The sequence below is a fragment of the Lissotriton helveticus genome, chromosome 1_2, assembly GCF_964261635.1.
Source record: "Lissotriton helveticus chromosome 1_2, aLisHel1.1, whole genome shotgun sequence".
NCBI lineage: Eukaryota > Metazoa > Chordata > Amphibia > Caudata > Salamandridae > Lissotriton > Lissotriton helveticus.
In genome coordinates, this window is record NC_136058.1 from 46,327,644 (window position 1) to 46,347,905 (window position 20,262).

Below are 20,262 nucleotides of genomic sequence, written 5' to 3' on the forward strand. Positions count from 1 at the left end.
ATAAGAGAAGGACCCCTGACTACAGAAAATTTAGATTCTACAATCAAGAGGAACCTCTGCCAGAAGAAGGACTGCTGAAGGAACTGAAGGAAGATTGCCTTGCTGTGTGCTCTAAGGGCTGACCTATCCTGCTATCCAACTGAAGGAGAGGAGAAGAAGGGCTTTGCTGTGTGCTGTGCCCCCATCTGCTTGAACTACTAAGACTTTGCTGTGTGCTGTGTCTTCACTGAATCTCCAAGGGCCTGAGAAGAGCTGGCCTCCTGTTTCTGGAACCCAGGGATAAAAGGTTCCTAGAAGAAGCACAAAACGCTATGCGGATCGTGCTGTTTGACCTGGAGCGTGCTTAGTGAACAATTGCTGAGCGTGAGGTGGGATCGGTGTGCTCATCGGCACATTCCCAGCGAGGGTCGGAGGTCTGCGGTGCCTCCCCTCGTGAATTTGCTCTAAGCGGTTGTGAGGCCGAGAGGGCGGTCTGTCCGTGACCTGAGCCCTCAAAAACCATCTGCCGCCTGTTCACCGCCGCTGCCCGGGGCCAAGAATATCCCTAGAAGTTGCCGTTTGTAAAGGGGGGCTGCCGCGGCGAAGATCAGAGCCGCTGTCCTCCTATTGGCTGGAGGAGCCGAGCCCCCTCAGCAACGCTGCGACGGGATAGGCCCGTGCGCCGCAGCGTCACTACTGCAGCTGTGCCGTGATTGGCTGAGGAGCGGAGCGTCATCGCTGGTCTGTCCCGGGAGCCACACTGCCATTGGCTGACTCCCGGGTGTGTCAGAGGCTCGCCCCAAACGCCACGACAGGATTGGTCCCCGTCCTCGGGACCTTAGCAGGAGCCGCCAAGAACCGTGACTGACGAGAACCCCAGCGAGGAGCCGACAGCCGTGCGACCCGTCCTCGCCGAGGGAGTCCAAGAGTGAGTCCCGCATCCCTGGACGGTCGTCCCCCGAGGTGTGCTGAACCAACTCCCCCGCCGCTCGTTGGATTGTCGAGAGCGGGCGGGAGAGCAGAGGGGACCGGCCGGGGCTGAGAGCGAGGGCGTTCTGCTCGGCGCGGTGCGCCTGAGGCGCGAGGACACGCTGATTGGAAACAAGGAGTCCCCCGTGAATCTGGTGAGGCGCGCATCCCGCGCTTGGGGACCATTACTTGGCGGGCTGATTATTGCTAACAAAAGCAGTGGCATATTTTAGTTTGCTCGTTTTTGAGAGCTGAATTAGGATAAGTGCAAAGTATTATTCTTAATACTGATTCACAAGAGACTGGAGACATTTTGTATGAGAACTTCCTGAAACTAAGTACCACCTTAAAGATTAAGTGCAACCATTAAGAAGAAGTGCAACATTTTTTTTCCTAAAGAAAGTAATTATAGCATATTGTCGATTTTTACTGCTGCAACTAGATAAAGATATATTTTTATAATATACCTACCTGTGTGGTCTCAGTTTGTGGTGGATGGGGGGTCATTGTATGTGTTAAGTGCAACTATTTTACACATTGCCTCAGAGATAAGCCGGTCTACTCGTGCCAAGCTACCTAGAGGGTGAGCAGGGGTTATCTACTTTGTATAATTCTTCACCCTGACTAGAAGCAAGGGTCCCTACTTGGTCTAAGGTACTTACCTCTGCCAATTAGAGACCCCCAGATCTAACAGCACCCATGTCAAACATTGCGCAAGAGTCTTGTAAATATGCCCCTCTTTATCCTATATTCCATCTCAATTGATACCATTACTGAAATACTTTATGCATCTCCCACACCATTTCATATGGTTTTCTATCTGCTATTCCTATCCCTCTCCATACATTCACTGCTTCATCCCATGCTAAAGGTTGCAGAAGGCACTTAAAAAAAAGAGCATATTTACAAGTCCAATGAAACCATTACACAATTTCTAAACCAGCATTGAATCCAAGCTTAAAAAACAATTTATAAAGAAGTCTACCTTATAAACACACAGCTATGTCAAAGATTGCGCACGCAGCTTGTAAATATGCCTCTCTTTTTTTCTATATTCTATCTCAATTTATGCCATTAAAAAAAAGCTTTAACATCTCTCACAGCATTTCATATTCTTCTCTGGGTGCCAATTTTATGATTCTGCATGCATTTTCTGCTTGCACCCATTTCAAACATTGCGCAAGAGTCTTGTAAATATGCCCCTCTTTATCTTATATTCCATCTCAATTGATACCATTACTGAAATACTTTATGCATCTCCCATACCATTTCATATGGTTTTCTATCTGCTATTCCTATCCCTCTCCATACATTCACTGCTTCCACCCATGCTAAAGGTTGCAGAAGGCGCTTCAAAAAAAGGAGCATATTTACAAGTCCAATTAAACCATTACACAATTTCTAAACCAGCATTGAATCCAAGCATAAAAAACAATTTATAAAGAAGACTACCTTATAAACACACAGCTAACATTATGGAAAAAGGTAAAAATATAATTCCTTAATTCACACAGACACTCACTATGATACTTGTCAAAACTCTTTAAGCTCTCTATCTTTTTTAAAACAATCATTATTCACCTTTAAAAATGCTTTGGAAGATGTAAAACAGTGTCAGTCACAGTCAACAGATATTCTTAAGCAGAATCTCTGAATAATGCTACCTTCACTGGAGCCTATCAATAATGGCACAGATTCGTTCTCATTTCAGACCCATATTCTTGTACATAGCCAATAAAAATTGTTCCCACACAAATTCAAAACCAAACTGCACATTGTAATTGGTTGTACATTTCAAGCCTTTGAAACTCACATAACATTCACCCATCCCCCCAGTGCTCATTTACCCTGTAACCATGGTAACTCCCTCTTAAACCAGCACACAGTTCACAAGTTCATCATACTATGTTGCAAAACAATCCTTCAAGGCTGTTTGACCTCTCAATCTACTAGCTAATGACATGCAATGTTTCTTTAAATGACTTTTTCTCAACCATTGAAATGACTTCTTACAAAAAAAAGCATGCACCCTAATATTCAGTGGAGATTTTTAACAAAGCTCCAATCATTTATGGTTATTCAACTGCACTGATTCACAACCACTTTTTTTCATAATCAAACTTCCATTTCATTTCCACAACTCATCTGACTAGAAGCACATCTACCTTCAAAATGAAAAAAGTCTGGTTTGTGGGTCATAGCTATGTCCACTGGAGTCAAATATACGGAGCTAACAGAGGTATTTACAATCTTTTTTTTTTTTTTTTTAAAACCTTTATTGCGCAGTATCATAAAACAAATACGGGCCTACAACCATCCGGCCGGCCTAGACATATTTATGGGCATTGTAGCAATAATATCGCGACTCAGTAGCACAGAGTACAAAAGAACAAACAACCTAAGTTACATCGAATAAACAGGTGCTACCGAGAAAACAGGAGCATTTAACGTTCATTTTTAAGATTTATATAATGCAATTTATAAGAAAGCATACGAACCGAGAAGGATCAGAGCACATATAATTCACCAAAGACATGGATGGGCAATGTGTAGCAGAAGAAGTCCGATCAAGCAGTGAGAAATAATCAAAATGGCGGCATAAGAACAGAACAAAAGGATAAACAGGCACAAAAGACACGGAGCACGTCAAGCGCTACCCATCTAATCCCAACCGATCCCACTGACCCAGAAAAAGGAAAAAAGAAAAGGATAAGAACATAAAGAGAAATAAGGCCCATAGAAACAAAAACGGACAAAATAAAACCCTCCCCCCAGCCCCCACCCTACACACATCCAGAGGCTATGGCCTACCCCCCCCCTAACAGTGTGTCTGTCGCCCCAAAAAGAGCACCCGAAATATAGAAGAAAAAGTAAAGAAAGAAGAAAAAGAGGAATAATATCAAACCGGAGGAGGGCCAAACGTATCTACTTAGAATAATCAACATATGCAATCACGGCCACCTTCCCCGGACCCCCAAACCGACATAGAATCAACATGTAGCTACCCCGTGTGTACAGTATAGTCCCAGCGATACAAGCGTCAGCAATCAAAAGGAGAAAACTTCTTCAACCTTGCCCCTTACGGTCCGATGTGTCGACAAGGTCCAGCTGGACAGTGGCCATCAGGAACAGAGCGGACAGACGGGATGACCACAGCAGAATAGGAGACCGTCCACCAAAGTCTGTACATCTCAAAACCAAGTGTGCCACGTTATCACAAAAGGAAACAACACATAGCAACAATCCACCGAGAGAGGCCGGACAGATCAGTGAGAGCAGTCCCAGGAGAAGGTAGTGAGACACGCCAACAGACCACAGAGAAGCTACCGGACAGAACGTCCGGAGACGATCCCCCAACCAACGCAGAAGTCCACGAACATCAGGGCTCTCCCCAACAACAATAGTCAATTCCGCGACAGAATCAGGATCTTGTATCTTTAGTGCCTCCGTGTACATCTGGATAGGCAATCCACGGCAGTCAGTTACAGGATGTGGCACAGTGTCCCGCACTCGAGAGCAAACGTGGCCAGTTGAGGGCATCGTGGACAAAAGGGCGTCCAATCGGTCCCCCAGCTCTCGTGCATTATCTAGTAAGACAGCTCGCATTTCACCCAGCGCCCCAAAAATATCGCCAATCCGCAATGGTTCCCCAGAAAAAGGGGGTGCAGCAGCTCCCAGCACGCCAGGCACACAGACATGGAGGAGACCTCGAGACCGGCCGCCGACCTCCCCTGCGGACAGCCGATCATCTCGCCGCCACTCCGCACAGTATTTGATATTTGATATTTATTAAAATTTGTATAGCGCGACTATCGCTCCGGAGGGAGCATCTTGGCGCTGAGCCCACAGAGAACCAGCAATGGAGAACAAGGATCAGATAGCTGCGAGGACCGATGAGTCAGACTGAGAGAAGATCCAGGTCTTCAGGAGTTTCCTAAAAAGGCTTTCTGAGGGGGCATGCCTAAGGTTGGGGGGGACACAATTCCATGCCTTGGCAGCCAAAAAAGCAAAAGTTTTTCCACCTTTAGTTTTTAGTTTAATTCTGGGTACAGTAATTAAATTAGCTCCTGAGGACCTCAGGCAACGAGTTGGGATGTAGCGCAGAAAGCGCTTGGTCAGGTAAGATGGGCCGGTATTCCTGGTAGATTTGAACACCGTGACAAGGAGCTTAAAAAGAATTCTCTTATGGAGGGGCAGCCAATGAAGAGTGTTAAGGGTTGCAGAGGCCGAGGACCTGCGGGGGAGTTTCAGAACAAGCCTGGCCGCTGCGTGTTGAACACTTTGCAATTTCTTAAGGGAAGATTTCTTTATGCCTGCTAGGAGGCCAGTACAATAATCCAGCCGGGAGAGAATAAGAGCCACCGCTACTGATTTCCTGGCTGAGATGGGCAGAAAGTCAAAAAATTTCTTTAGCTGCCTGATCAGGCTGAAACAGCGCCCCGCAGTAATGCGCACATGCTCGTCGAAGCTAAGGGACGAGTCAAATTGGACTCCAAGATTGCGGGCTGAGGTGACCGCACTCGGGGGTGATTCGGAGTTATGAGGCCACCAGTCTTTAGGGGAGAAGAGGATGCCTTTGCCTAGGGGTATTATTTCAGTTTTGGCACTGTTACATTTAAGATGATTCAGGTTAAGCCAGGAAAAACTTGGGAGAGGCAATTTTGAAATCGAAGGGCAGCGTCGGGGTGTCTTTTGTCAATAGTGACGACAAGCTGAGTGTCGTCAGCGTAGGAAGTCACGAGGATCCCATGGGATTCAATCAACGTAAGAAGGGGAGCCATATATATATTAAAGAAGAGAGGGCTCAGTATTGATCCCTGGGGCACACCTGAGGTGGTGGGTCTTTCGCCAGAAAGAAAGGGGCCTAAGGAGACAGTTTGCGATCGATTGGATAGGAATGAAACTATCCAGGCCAGAGCGGAACCCGCGACACCAATCTCACGCATTCTGTTAATGAGAATGGTATGAGAGATGGTGTCGAAGGCCGCGGTTAAGTCGAGCAGGATGAGCACAGCTTGTCTGCCCTCATCCTGCAAGAACTTAATGGTATCCGACAATTCGACGAGTGCAGTTTCTGTGGAGTGGCCCGGGCGAAAGCCGGATTGCTGTGGATGCAGAATGCGTTTGTTTTCCACAAAATTTTTTAGTTCCTCGTGGACTAACTGCTCGGTGATTTTGCCAAGTGCTGGGAGAAGGGAGATTGGGCGCATGTTGGATAAATCAGTTGGGGATTTATTTGGTTTCTTCATGAGGGGCTTAACTATGGCCTTCTTCCACTCAGCAGGGACAGTGCCAGAATTAAGGGATTCATTAATAATGGCATTGATTGATGGGGTAACAACCTCGATGAGGTGCTGTAAAATAATCGGGGGACAGGAATCCGTGGGGGCTCCTGATCTGCAGGTCAAAATGGCCTTTTGTGTTTGTGCCAAAGAGACTGTAGTAAAGTTATTCAAAGAGGGAATAGTTGTGACAGTGTCTTGTATGAGGGTAGGTGGAGGGGGGAAATCCTTATGAATGTTCTTAATTTTGTCAATGAAGAAATCTGCTATTTGGTCGCAGAGGGTTTGTGATGGGGGAATTTCAAGTGCCAGTGCCTTTGGGTGGGTAAAGGACTTGACTATGTCAAAGATGGTTTGTTGTTTCTGTTTGGCTGCGTCTATGGCTGAAGTGAAGAATACCTTTTTTGCTTTTTTTATGTTAGAAAGGTATTGTCTCCTCTGAAGAATGTATATGGATCTGGATGAGGGATCATAAGTCTTCCTCCACTCTCTTTCCAGGACCCTACACTTTAGGTGACAATCAGTGAGGGCCTGGGTATACCAGGGAGCATTGGGCTTCCTTTTGCCTTGACCTAATTTTTGGTTGGTGGGGTTGGAGTTGGCGGAAACCACTCCATCCATCCACAAATGAAAGTTTATAGAATCTTGTGATGCCTCTCCCTCGATAGGAGGGGGGGGGGACAGAGGGCTGCGGGTTCAGCTTGATGCGCTCGGCTACTTTCTTCCAATTGATGGGAAAGGGGGTGGGAAAGTGTTTGATGAGCAATGACGAAGAGGGTTTGGTCATGATGGAGAAGGGAATGAAACAGTGGTCTGTCCATATTTGCGGTGATGGGGAAAAGACATCTAGAGAAGCCAGGTTTGTGCAGATGCCGTCAAGTGTATGTCCGGCCTGGTGGGTAGGGTGGGAGACCAATTGGGAAAGGCCGAAGATCTCAAGTGAATGTAAGAAGTTGAAGGTGAAAGGGTCTGTGCAGGATTCCAAATGAAGATTAAAATCCCCGAGAAGGGTGAAAGTGGGATAGTGGGTCATGAGTGATCCCAAAGTCTCGTCCAGGGAGTCCAAGAATGATGTGGCATTCCCAGGGGGACGATAGACAAGTCCTCCTGATAGGGAGGAGGAGGGGTTGATGTGGATCACGAAGCCCATGCTCTCACAGTCCTTAAGGGAGGCCAGATCGAATGTGTGGCACCTGAAGAGTTTCTTAATAATGATAGCCAACCCGCCTCCTCGACCACTGGGCCTGTCCCGCCTGAGGATGGTAAAATCAAGAGGGAGGGCAGTTGCCAGGTCGGGGTTAGAAGCATCGTGTAGCCAGGATTCAGTGATGAATAAGGCGTCAAGATCGTTAGACAGAATAAGGTCATGGATGTCTTGTCCATGACAAGCTAAAGATCTGGCATTAATAAGACCGCAGTTAAAGGAGACCGACTTGTGATGGGGAGGGGAAGGAATGGAAGGAGTAGGGCGTGCGGGTCCCAGAGATGACCATCCGCATGAGCGGCAGGAAAAAGGGCCCCAGAAGAGGTCTGTGGGGGGGTGAACTTTACAAGTGAGGCTTGCTATTTTCGGGCGCATGGAAAGCAGCGCGTTGGAGTCATACCTAGGAACAGGGAGGTTTAGGGCAGCGTGGGCCGCGCCCGGCGCGATCCTGGCGCGGACGGGCGCAGACGGGCTTGGCTTAGGCACGGCTTCGGCGCGCAACCGGCGCGGCTTCGGCGCGCAACCGGCGCGCCCGCTGCGCCAGCCCGCTGCGCCGTCTGGGAGGATGACACATGATATAGGAAGGAGGGAGGGTGGGAGGACGGCCTGACTTGAGCGCTGCCCTCACCTTCCTCACTCAAGATGGCGCCCACCGCCGAGTGATGTTAATTAAAAGCGGCTGGGCTGAAAGAAGAGGAAGAGAAGGTGTAAGGAGTGTCAGAGTGCCTGTCTTCTCAATTCCCCTTAATATAACAGCCCCCAAAGTTAAAATACGGCGGTTTTATAAAACGTTTAAAAACGCTCCAAATATCTTGCAGAAAAGGCTAAAATCAATGCGCCTCAGATCGCGAATTGTCCTAGCTCTTCAGCAGCTCGCAGCCCCAGTTCCCCTCACCAGGGAGAGCTTCTGTAAGGCAGGGAGCGCTGAGAAGGGCACACCTAAATACAATGGGAGGGCGGGAGGACGGCCCGACTTGAGCGCTGCCCTCACCTTCCTCACTCAAGATGGCGCCCACCGCCGAGTGATGTTAATTAAAAGCGGCTGGGCTGAAAGAAGAGGAAGAGAAGGTGTAAGGAGTGTCAGAGTGCCTGTCTTCTCAATTCCCCTTAATATAACAGCCCCCAAAGTTAAAATACGGCTGTTTTATAAAACGTTTAAAAACGCTCCAAATATCTTGCAGAAAAGGCTAAAATCAATGCGCCTCAGATCGCGAATTGTCCTAGCTCTTCAGCAGCTCGCAGCCCCAGTTCCCCTCACCAGGGAGAGCTTCAGTAGAGCCGGGCCTGGGGCACAGGGGCAGCACACTCCATTCCGACACCCACACAAGTCCAGTTAGTAACGGGGCATGCTCGTATACTCGGGAGCAGCCCGGGGTCGGCAATTGCGGGTGATAGATACAAAATGGCACCCACCAAAGCTCTGGGAATCGAGAAAGCTGGAAAAATCTCTTACGAGCTGGGGAAAGGATACTGTGTAGCACTCACAGCCGCCTTGACCTCGGAGCGTGAAGCGTTGCGGAGCAGACTGGATATCTGCGGCGGAAAGCACAGGGCAACAGCCACCACCCACCGGGCGGGTCCGACTCAGTTGCGATGGCCGCTGGCGATGCAATCAGGGTCGGGCGTCTCCGATGAAGAGAGACCCGGTCGCCGCCATTGAACGCAAAGGAGGGAGCAAGGGCGCTGCTTCGCTTCCCCCGCTGGGAACACACCGGGAAGCACAGCGTTGAGAGCAGAGTCACCTCCCGGATCTGAAAAATCGGGTAAGGAGCAGGATAGCTTGCAGGATGAGCGGCGACACGGGAGGAAAGCGAGAGGGTCGGCGGAGCAGAGAGTTCAGGCGGCCATCATGGTTGCGGGCTAGGCTCCTCCTCCGGTATTTACAATCTTGATTTACCAAATGTGGACATTCTATGGATTGGACAGAGAGGATTGAGGAGTCACCAATTGATACCATTGGTAAAATCCTTTATGCATTTACCACACCTTGACCGTATAATTGTGCACTGTGGTGGAAATGACTTAGGCACTTTGACTGGTGTAGGTCTGGAAATGCTTTTAAAGGACATCTTTGGGCAATTTATGTCACTTTTTCCCAAAACTGACTTGGTATTTTCTAATATATGTCAAAGGCAAACATGGAACTGGTCCAACCAATTTTGTCCACAGATTGAGAAAGCAAGGAAACATGTGAATAAATCTGTTTCTGCTTACCTCAGAGACTATGGTATGGGTTCCATTTACCACAACAACTTGCGTTACAACATGCAAGACATCTATAGGAGAGATGGTGTGCATTTTACAGATGAGGGGAATAGAGTTTTCCTCTTGAATATAAGACTCTGCATTGGTACCTACTTGTAGGTACAAAAAACACCCACTTAACACAACAGCTCTTTTCAGAGCTAACTTACCTCTAAACACTCTACATTATTTTTGTACTCTATTTTGTTACACTGTTTTTCCCCGTGGTGCGCTCAGGGTGCGCGTACCGGAGTGCGTACCCGGGAGCGCAGCCAGCGCTTACCCCGCGAAAAACCCCCCAAAAACCCCCCAGTTTTTTTGCCCTTCAGGGTCCTTCTAGGCCGCCCTCAGAAAACCTAGAGGGTCAGGGGGTGTCTACTCTGCCCCCTTTTAATTATTTCCCCCTTTATTTTTCACCTCTTGTGTCTCGATTCTACCGAGACACAAGATGGCGGACTCTCCGGACTGTTTAGAATGTTGACAGACACCGGACAGCCAATCAGCTTTCCGCTCGCGCACTCCCGTAGCGCGCCGAGTGCGCTCCCCGGTACGCGCACCTGTGAGCGCTCGGAGCGCGCCTATAGATATATATGTGTTTTTGAAGTTAATTTAAAAAAAAAACACTGGAGCAATTTTCACCAAATATAGCAAAGGCACATCTGCGTACCAGTTCCTACAATTTTGCCAAGTTTGGCATAATTCCGTTCAGCGGTTCGGGCTGTAGACTTGTCAGACCTATGGAAATTAACATGGGGAAAACACGTTTTGGGACCACCCTTTATTCTCAGCCCCCACTTCACAAATCCCCCCGAAACTTCCAGGGATGGAGCGGAGCTGGCCAAAATGTAAAAAAATTCTACGCAAATTCCTCAACCGGCGCCAAATTTATTCCCAATAGAATGTTGCGGATTTCCTATGGTAGCTAGGTCCTAACTATATATACCTGCTGGCTATGCCAGTCGCGGGGTCTCGCGGGGTACGCGTACGGTATGCGTACCCCGCGACTATTAAATTTTTCTTATTTTTTTTTGTTTACTTTGGGGGGTCCTTGTGGGACCCCTTGAGCAGGCCTAGGGGGTCAGGGTGCTTCTACTCTGGCCCCTTTGTGAGTTTCACACCTTTGTTTCACTGCTTTCTTGTGCCTTGGTTCTAACAAGGCACAAGATGGCTGCCAACACTTCCTGGTTTGGAGTGTTGACAGACAGTGGCAGTCAATCAGCATGCCTTCCCGAGAAAGCTGCATGGTCATTGGCTGTCAACACTTCTAACTAGGAAGTGTTGGCATCCATCTTGGGTCTTAGTAGACTGAGGCACAAGAAAGCAAAAAAACAAACGCGTAGAACACAAAAAGGGGGCAGAGTAGAAACACCCTGACCCCCTAGGGCTGCTCAGGTGGTCCCACTTGGATATTAATATATTTAAACATTATCCGCTAATAGAATTAGCAATTAAAAACCTTGCAAATTCACTGACAAAACTATAGGTTTAAGGCCTTTTATAGTTAGAAATTAGCATTTAAAAAAACCTTTGAAATTCACTGAAAAAACCATAGGTTTCAGGCCTTATATAGTTAGGAATTAGCATAAAAAAACGTTTGAATATATAAAAACGTTATCTGCTAATAGAATTAGCATTTAAAAAACCTTGCGAATTCAATGGTTTTTCAGTGAATTTGCAAGGTGTTTTTAATGCTAATTCCTAACTATATAAGGCCTGAAACCTATGTTTTTTTTTCATTGAATATATATATATGTATTACCTACTGGCGGTCGCCAGTAGGTATATATAGTTAGGATTTTTTCCCTATGGGATTTTTGAAAATTCTATGTCTAATAACTTTGCCGTTTGTGGACGGAATTGGCTGAAATTTTCTGGAAAATGGAACATTTTGTTTCTGAGCAGCCCCTGAAAATTTGGGGGGGGTTCGTCCAGGGGGGGCCGAGAAAAAAGGGGGGTCCCAAAACGTGTTTTTAACATTGATTTTTCCATAGGGCGGTTAGCCTCATTTTTAGCCCGAACGGCTGAATGGATTTGCACGAAACTTGGCAAAATTGTAGGGACTGGTAGCCCGATGTGCCTTTTGTAGGTCTCAATATATGTGCTCCAGTGGATTTTGAGAAATTACCGTTTAAAAAAAGATATATATCTGTAACAGCGGACCGGGCAGCTCCCCGGTTCGCGGACCGGGGAGCGTACCAGAACTTCGCGTAGCGAAGCTGATTGGCTTTCCGGTGTCTGTCAACATTCTAAACAGTCCGGAGCGGCCGCCATCTTGTCTCTCGGTAGGATTGAGAGACAAGAGGAGGCCAAAACAAAGGGGGAAATAACCATAAGGGGGCATAGTAGATCCTCCGTGACCCCCTAGGTTTAATGTAGAGGCTTTAAAAGGACCCCGCGGGGCAAAAAAAAATATATATTTTTTTTTTTTCGTGGGTAGCGCCCGGTCCGCGAACCGGGAAGCGTTCTGGGCAGCGTACTGCAATGAAAAATGAATGAGAGACTTTTCAAATGCAGTATGTTAATTGATTGTTGGTTTTGTTGATTATTTTTTATTTTTTTAACTTTTTTAAGCAATTATTTATTATTGTGATTGTGGTTGAAAATTTAATAACATTTCTAACATTTAACTAGTTTATTAATTACATATAAAAATGATTAAAGACTCAAACTATTTTATTTTTCGGATTGTTTTTCAAAATTTATTAGTACGTCTAGCATTTGACTGTCCGATATGTCCTCTTGTTGAGTGAACATAAGTTCCCACATTTGACCGTCATCATAATGAAGTAAATGATCCACAGATTCTACACATTGAACTAATTCATGGTCCCGTGATTCATCCATGAAATCAGAGTCATCATTGTCCTCAATATCTTTTTCTGTGTTGTTCTCCAGAACAATTTCAAAGGAAACATTCTGCTCACCTTCCATTTTCTTGCTGTAATTTGCATAAAAAATAAATATATCAGTAGAGATAGGGCACTGTTGGGTTTAAGTTCAGACAGGTACTTGTGAGTTTATAACAGAGAAGTAATCTATGGGCACTGTATGGTTTCAGGCGTGAAGTAGTACTATTAAAAAGTGCCTGTGAAGAAGCCTAAGTAAATTCATAATTATACCACAGAAACCTAAATCAATCCATAATTATAATAAAGAAGCCTTTCTCAATGTCTAACTCTTACAGAGGGATAGTATATAACTATCTGAAAATGTTTTCAAATTTATAAAATAATATCTCACCTTCTAAAATCAAGTTTAAGTTGTGGGTGAAAATGATCTTGCAATGTAGTTCAGGAAGTAGTAGTCAAAAATGGCTGTGTTTCTCTCTCTTCCTTTATATATATTCAGGTACATAACCAATCAAATGTCAGGTAAAAAAAGTAGAAAATGAAAGTAACATTTTCATTGGTTGTCAATTCCAACACTTCAGATGTGTTTTGTGAAGTAATTTACCTCAGGGTATTTAGAGAGGTCTACAGGCTAAATGGCTAAATGGAATTCCAATCAAATTTGTGAAAATGGTAGGGATTGGTATGTAGTATGAGCTTATCTAAATTTGGTGAAATTGTCTCCAGTGGCTTTTCTGTGAACTACTTTCCCACCTTTTTTGATGGTGCGCTTCCCAGGGAGCGACCCGGTACGCGAACCGTTGAGCGCCCCGGTTCGCGGACCTTAAGCGTTCCGGGAGTCCACCATTTTGTGTTTCGGTCGAATTAAGATACAAGATGGAGGGCAAATAATGTTCAGAATGGGTAGAAGGGGGCACGGTAGAGTTATCTTGACCCCCTAGGTTTTCTGAGGGTGGCTGAGGAGGCTTATATGTGCGAAAAAAAAACATTTTTAAAAAAAATTTCGCGAGGTTAGCTCCCGGTTCGCGTACCGGGTAGCGGCCCCGGTAGCGTACTTTGTTGAAAATTAGTGAAAAATGTTAGAGTTAAATAATAATTGTGAGTGATCAGATGTAGGGTAGCTCTGAGAAGAGCTTTTGGGTTTATGGTACATTTAGGTACTTATAAGTAGGTACCAATGCACATTCTTAAATTCAGAGTGAAAATTCTGTTGCCCTCATCTGAGAAGTGAACTCCATCTCCTCTGTAGATATCTTGCATGTAGTAACGCAAGTTATTGTTGTACAGGGAGCCCATTCCATGGTCTCTCATGTAAGCTGAAACAGATTTGTTTACATGCTTCCTCGACTTCTCAATTTGTGGACAAAATTGGTTTGACCACCTCCATTTCTGTCTTTGGCATATATTTGAATATACCAAGGCAGTCTGAGGAAAAAGTGCCATTAATTGCTCAAAGGTGTCCTTTAAAAGCATTTCCAGACCTACACCAGTCAAAGTGCCCAAGTCATTACCTCCACAGTGCACAATTAACAGGTCAGGTTTTGGCAAATGCATAAAGGTTTTCACCAATGGTATCAATTGGTGACATTTTAATCCTCTGTGGCCAAACCACTTAATTTCCACATCTTGTAAATTGAGGTTAGGTAAATTCCTGCTTTCAATGTACCTTTGAGCCCAGTGAATATAACCATGTCCAACAATCCAGACAGAAAACATGGTGAGAGAAGGTTCTCCTGCAGTCAGATGAAGTGTGGCAATGAAATGGCAGTTGAAAAAATGAGAGTGTAAAATGAAAAAAAAACTGTGGAGTTTCTGTGTTCATGAAGCAGTAACAGTGATTGGTGGATTTTGATTGATGAAAACAGAAAGTTAGGGTGCACGGATGTGTTCTTTGAAAGATGTATTTTGAATGGTCAATAAAAAATCATTAAATGAAAGAATGCACTGGATATGCAGGTGCACTGAGAGTTCAGAGTTCAATTGCAACAAAGTTGTGTGAACTTGCAAACACCAGAAGTCTTCCAAGAGGTGGTTGCTATGCAAAATAGGCAGAAAGGGCAGAGGGTGGAAGGGTTTTCATTTGAAAAAAAGTGAGGGAAGAGTTTTGATTGGGTGACATGAGAAATATGTGTGAAGAATTACAGCATTTCTGTGCTTTTGATAGCTGCAGACTCTGGAGTGCATACCTTTTGCTCTGCTGAAGACAAATTGGTGTGTTTCTGAGACTGTTTTCAAACTCAAAGTATTTGCTAAGGTGAGAAAATATTTCTTTAATTTAGATAGAGAATAGTGTGCTTTAAGGAGAAAATTATGAATTATGTGGCGCAAATTGCTTGTAAATATGATCCCACATGTGCATGGAAAATTTAGATTTTGAATGTTTGTGTTACATAGCCATGTTAAAAGTGACCCAACCATGCTGGAAAGGCAATCAAAAAATGCTTTCATGTGTTTTAATGACATTTTAAGTCATTTTCCCATGTGCAGTGTTTTGAAATTATGATTTGAAAATCGTTTTTGGGGAAAAGGAATTGTTTTTAAATTCATGACAAGGACATAATGGTGTATGCTTCTTTATAAGGCAATTGACTGTCCCTGATGTTATTTTTCTCATTTTAGTGTAAGACCTTTCTCTGTGGCGCAAATTGCTTGTAAATATGCTCCCGCATGTGCATGGAAAATTTTGATTTTGAATGTTTGTGTTACATAGCCATGTTAAAAGTGACCCAACCATGCTGGAAAGGCAATCAAAAAACGCTTTCATGTGTTTTAATGACATTTTAAGTCATTTTCCCATGTGCAGTGTTTTGAAATTATGATTTGAAAATCGTTTTTGGGGAAAAGGAATTGTTTTTAAATTCATGACAAGGACATAATGGTGTATGCTTCTTTATAAGGCAATTGACTGTCCCTGATGTTATTTTTCTCATTTTAGTGTAAGACCTTTCTCTGTGGCGCAAATTGCTTGTAAATATGCTCCCACATGTGCATGGAAAATTTTGTTTTTGAATGTTTGTGTTACATAGCCATGTTAAAAGTGACCCTACCATGCAGGAAAGCCAATCAAAAAACGCTTTTATGTGTCTTAAGGACATTTTAAGTAATTTTCCCATGTGTAGTGTTTTGAAGTTATGATTTGAAAATCGTTTTTGAGGTAAAGGAATGTTGTTAAAAATTATGTGCGCCATATGCCCCCAAATTTCTTTTTTAGGGGTGCAGCAGGGTGTTCTTGAGACACCCCTGCACCTTTGGAAAAAATTCCTAATTTGTGATGAGCAAATTGTTAATCGCAAATTGCACCTTCATTTATATGAGCCTCCTAGCCCATGGAAATGAATGGGTAATTTGCAATTAGCAATTTTCTCATCGCAAATTTGGAATGGTAAAGAATCGCTATTTATTCCTTAAAATTCGCTTTTTTGGAAATGCAAAATAGTTATATGATACATATGGCGGTTGATGTCTAACAAGATAAGAAGCTTATGGATTCATTTATGCTGACTGGTGCAATGAAGTAGACATCACTTACTTCATTGGTAGAGCTTTACATGTATTATCTCCTCTGTATTCTTCATCAAGCGTAACTTTAATCTGCAATCCTGAGTAGGCCTCACCTTAAACAAACCTTTGGATAGGCCACACCTTATTGTCATCCTGGATTAATCATTTAAAATGCTAGGGACAGATTTATGATAGGTGTATGCCTCTTTTCTGCTACTGTGCGTCACTTTTTTGATGCAGCGGCGGTGAAAAAGATTTGCTATGAGGCGACAACATTACAAATTGATGCATTTAGGCAGATATGTCATGGTGTAAAAAAAACGTACCACATGAAACCGATGCAGCAGTGATGCAAAAGATGCACCATGTCGCAAGACAGGCCTCACTTGGGGCCATATGTATCAAGCTAATTAGCATTCGCAAAGATCAAAATTCTACGAATTTTGGCCTTTGCGAATGTTAATTAGACAAATGGTATGTATCAAACAAGTTTGATGCAAAATAAGGAGTAGCAAAATTTGCTATTCCTTATTTTGCAATTGCACTGAAGGATTTGCAAATTTTGTGACTACTTAAATGCAATGTATCAAACAAAAACTATGTAAAAAATGACATTAAGGATTTGGAAACTATTGTGGTAAATTGGTGGTAATTTGTGAATTCTTTTCAAAAAGCTTTTTTTCAAAAAAACAAAAGGTGCCATATGACGCCAACACATGCCCTTAGGGCATGTATGTGTGCCATATGCCCCCAAATTTCTTTTTCAGGGGTGCAGCAGGGTGTTCTTGAGACACCCCTGCACCCTTGGAAAAATTCCTAATTTGTGATGAGCAAATTGCTAATCGCAAATGAAACCTTCATTCCTATGAGCCTCCTAGCCCATGGAAATGAATGGGTAACTTGCAATTAGCAATTTGCTCATCGCAAATTAGGAATGGTAAAGAATCGCTATTTATTCCTTAAAATTCGCTATTTAGGAAATGCAAAATAGTTTGATGATACATATGGCAGTTCATCTCTAACAAGATAAGAAGCTTAGGGATAGATTTATGATGACTGGCGCATCACCAGGGATGTGCCAGTCATCCTGCGCCGCTGTTCCGCCACCCATGGTGTGCTGCATTTACAATGCGGCGCAGCATGGGGCAAAAACGGCACAGATGTGTGACGCATCTGTGCCGTAAAGGTGGTGCATTGCTGGAGTTGTATCGCAAGTGCGATGCAGCTCCAGCAAGGCTCAGGGGTGCCCCATCTCCACAATGCTGCGTCAAGACCTATGCCAGCTTCAAGCAGGCGCAGGGTTTTGACGCAGCTTTCTCCTATCTGATTGTAAATGCGGCACACCATGGGTGGCAGAGCAGTGGTGCACGTTAACTGGTGCATGCCTGGGGATGTGCTATTTAACATAAATCTGCCCCTTTACATTTAAGTATGTGCAGGGGACACAGAGTCGGTGAGGCTTATCCAAGGTTAAGAAGAGATGAGTCCTGTTCAGTGAAAAATTAGACATAGGCTTCACCTGCTCAGCATCGCTGGACATGGCTAAATAATAGCTGCAAAATGTTACTCTTGTTAAACAATTTTACTATTATAATCTCTGAGATTTGTCTCTTACCTTGCAACATCTCATTGTTGTTATCTTTCTTTAAAGATAAAGACAACCTCAACATGAGCGACAATCTGCAATCAGTTGATTTTGACCTCATCATTGAACTTGTAATTGAAACATCAGTGGATGTTGATCCTTTGGATGATTTAAATCCTGAGGATGAAGAAGAGCGTGATGAGGATGCAGATTTGTCCGAACTATATGATATAGGATGGGAAGCTGACCTGCTTGAGCCTTTGGAAATATAAACATTTATTTTTAAAATGTATAATTAATAAAAAGTAAAAAGGTAAACTGTTTAATTTAAAAATAAAGACACCTTCAAAAACAGGTTATGTGTAGTGTCTTCAATAAAATATTAAAATATGCTCATAAAATTAGATCAGATTCACATATAAAATAGCATAGGTAACATAAATATAAATGTCATTTCTTTTCTGGTATTTCTGTATTGTAAATTTGCCAACGACTAAAAAATCTTCTAATTAAAATGTCAAGTAGTGTGTTAAGTTTTTGATCACTGTTACTGATTTACTGTTTGGTAATAATGGTTAATAACATTTTTTATTATATTTTTCCACAGATTCAACTGCAGATCATTTCAAGATTTCACCATGCCTACAATAGAAAGACAGATAAAGGCTGCAAAACGTCAAAGACAGCAGGTGAAAAAAAAAACGCAGCAGTCCTCTAACAAAAAGATTTCTCAAGCCACGAAGAAAGCACCAGGTAAGAGCTCTAAATATTTCATAAGAAATATTTGTAGTAAAAAAAATATTACTACAGAAAATGTTTCAGTCCATAAAACGAGAAGGAAATCAAATGGAAAGGAAAGGACAATGAAAAATGTTACTGCTAGAGCAAGAGATAAATCTGTGCATGATAGTAGAAGGAAACAACAGTTTAGGGAGATTCGTAAACGAATGTTCCGGAACAGGATAATTGGCAATTTGTTAAAAAATATTAAGAAAGGTCAACAGAAACTAGTTTTTTATAAGAGAAAAAAAAAATTGAGAAAGTTATTGATCAGGCATTTGAAATTAAACGTAAGTTATTTATTTTGATAATCAATAGAATCAGGAAGCTAAACAAGGCAATTTTTGATTTCAAAAGAAATAGTAGATGGAAGAGAATAGTTAATCGTAGTAATTTTTGTGAAGTTTTTTCTGGAGAATGGATGCATAGTTCAAGCTGTGAGGCATTTTTTAATGAGGAGAGTTATTTCCAGGATAATGATTTGGTGCATGCAGTTGACACCAGTGGTCGTGCTTATGAAGTGAAAGATGGTTGTCCAGTTGAAAAAGAAAAACTTGTGACAACAGAGGCAGAAGAGGTGTTAGGTAATGAGGTTTTAGGAAGACGTGGTAAGGGTCCTGTGTACACCTGGAAGTGTAGTAGTATTTGCAGTGTGCGACAGGATTCCATCAATTTGCTTTGTGATTTTGTACGGTCATTTAATAAAAAAAGTTTGAAGCAGAAAATGATGTTGTTGCAAGAATTAGATCCTTGCAGAGTAAGAGAAGTGACAGGTTTGCATGGTCATTCACTGGCTTGTCTTTCCAGGAGAGTATGCCAGAGTGTTTTTCATCATTTCAGGATGCTAGCAGTGCATCATAACAAAGTGAGGAAATTAGTTAGAATGTTGTATTATGCTAAGAGTCCAGCAATTATGCTGAAACAATTATGCGCTGCTCTTTTGCATGGTTCTGAAATAGATGTGAAGAATATATGTGAAGAAATTGAGTTTTGTTACTTTGGAAGTAAAGAGGAGAATGTTGAAATTAAGCAAGAAGAAGAGGGTCATGTGGAAGATAGTGTACAGGTTTCCAGTACAGATAATTTCCAGAGGGAAATTGCGACGTTTGAGGTGAAATCAAGTGAGAGGCCTAATTTCACTTGTGTGTGTTGTCGATGCACTTATTATAAGAATCAGACTAAGTTAGTGGATTTATATGCAAAAAGTAAAAGGGAAAATAATAGTGAATGGAAGGATTTTGCAACATACTTGATGGTAGAAAATTGTTTTGATTTGGGATTGGATCAACGTGTGTGTACTTATTGTTGTTGCAAATTAAATCAAAACCAGATGCCTGCTAGAGCAGTTCATAATAATCTGGAATTGGTTGAGATTCCTTCTGAATTGAAGGATTTAAATACTTATGAATCTATTTTGATTCAAAGTATCCATCCCTTTCAGGCTATTGTAAGAATGGAGCCAAAGACAGGGAAATTGCCTCCATCAGATTTACAGAGAGGATTAAAGGGAAGAGTTGTTTATTTGCCTCTAGATTTGAAGAAAAACATTAACACAATTGGAGTAGAAAAAGTGGAAGAGGAACCTCTGGTTATCTTAGTTAATGGGGTTCCGACAAAGAATAAGAAAATATGGCAAGATTTAGTAGATGTTAGGAAAGTCAAAAAGGCAACATTGTATTTGAAAAAAAATAATAAATACTATAAGAATGTATATGTTGCAGAAGAGGAAGTAAGTGAGGAAGAGGATAGCGATTTGTGTGCTGGTCAAATTGAGAAAGTAGAACCCTCTACTAGTGAAGAAATATATGAACATTATAGTGTTCATCCTTTGCATTCCAAGGAAGTCATGGGGAATGCTATTGAGTTGTT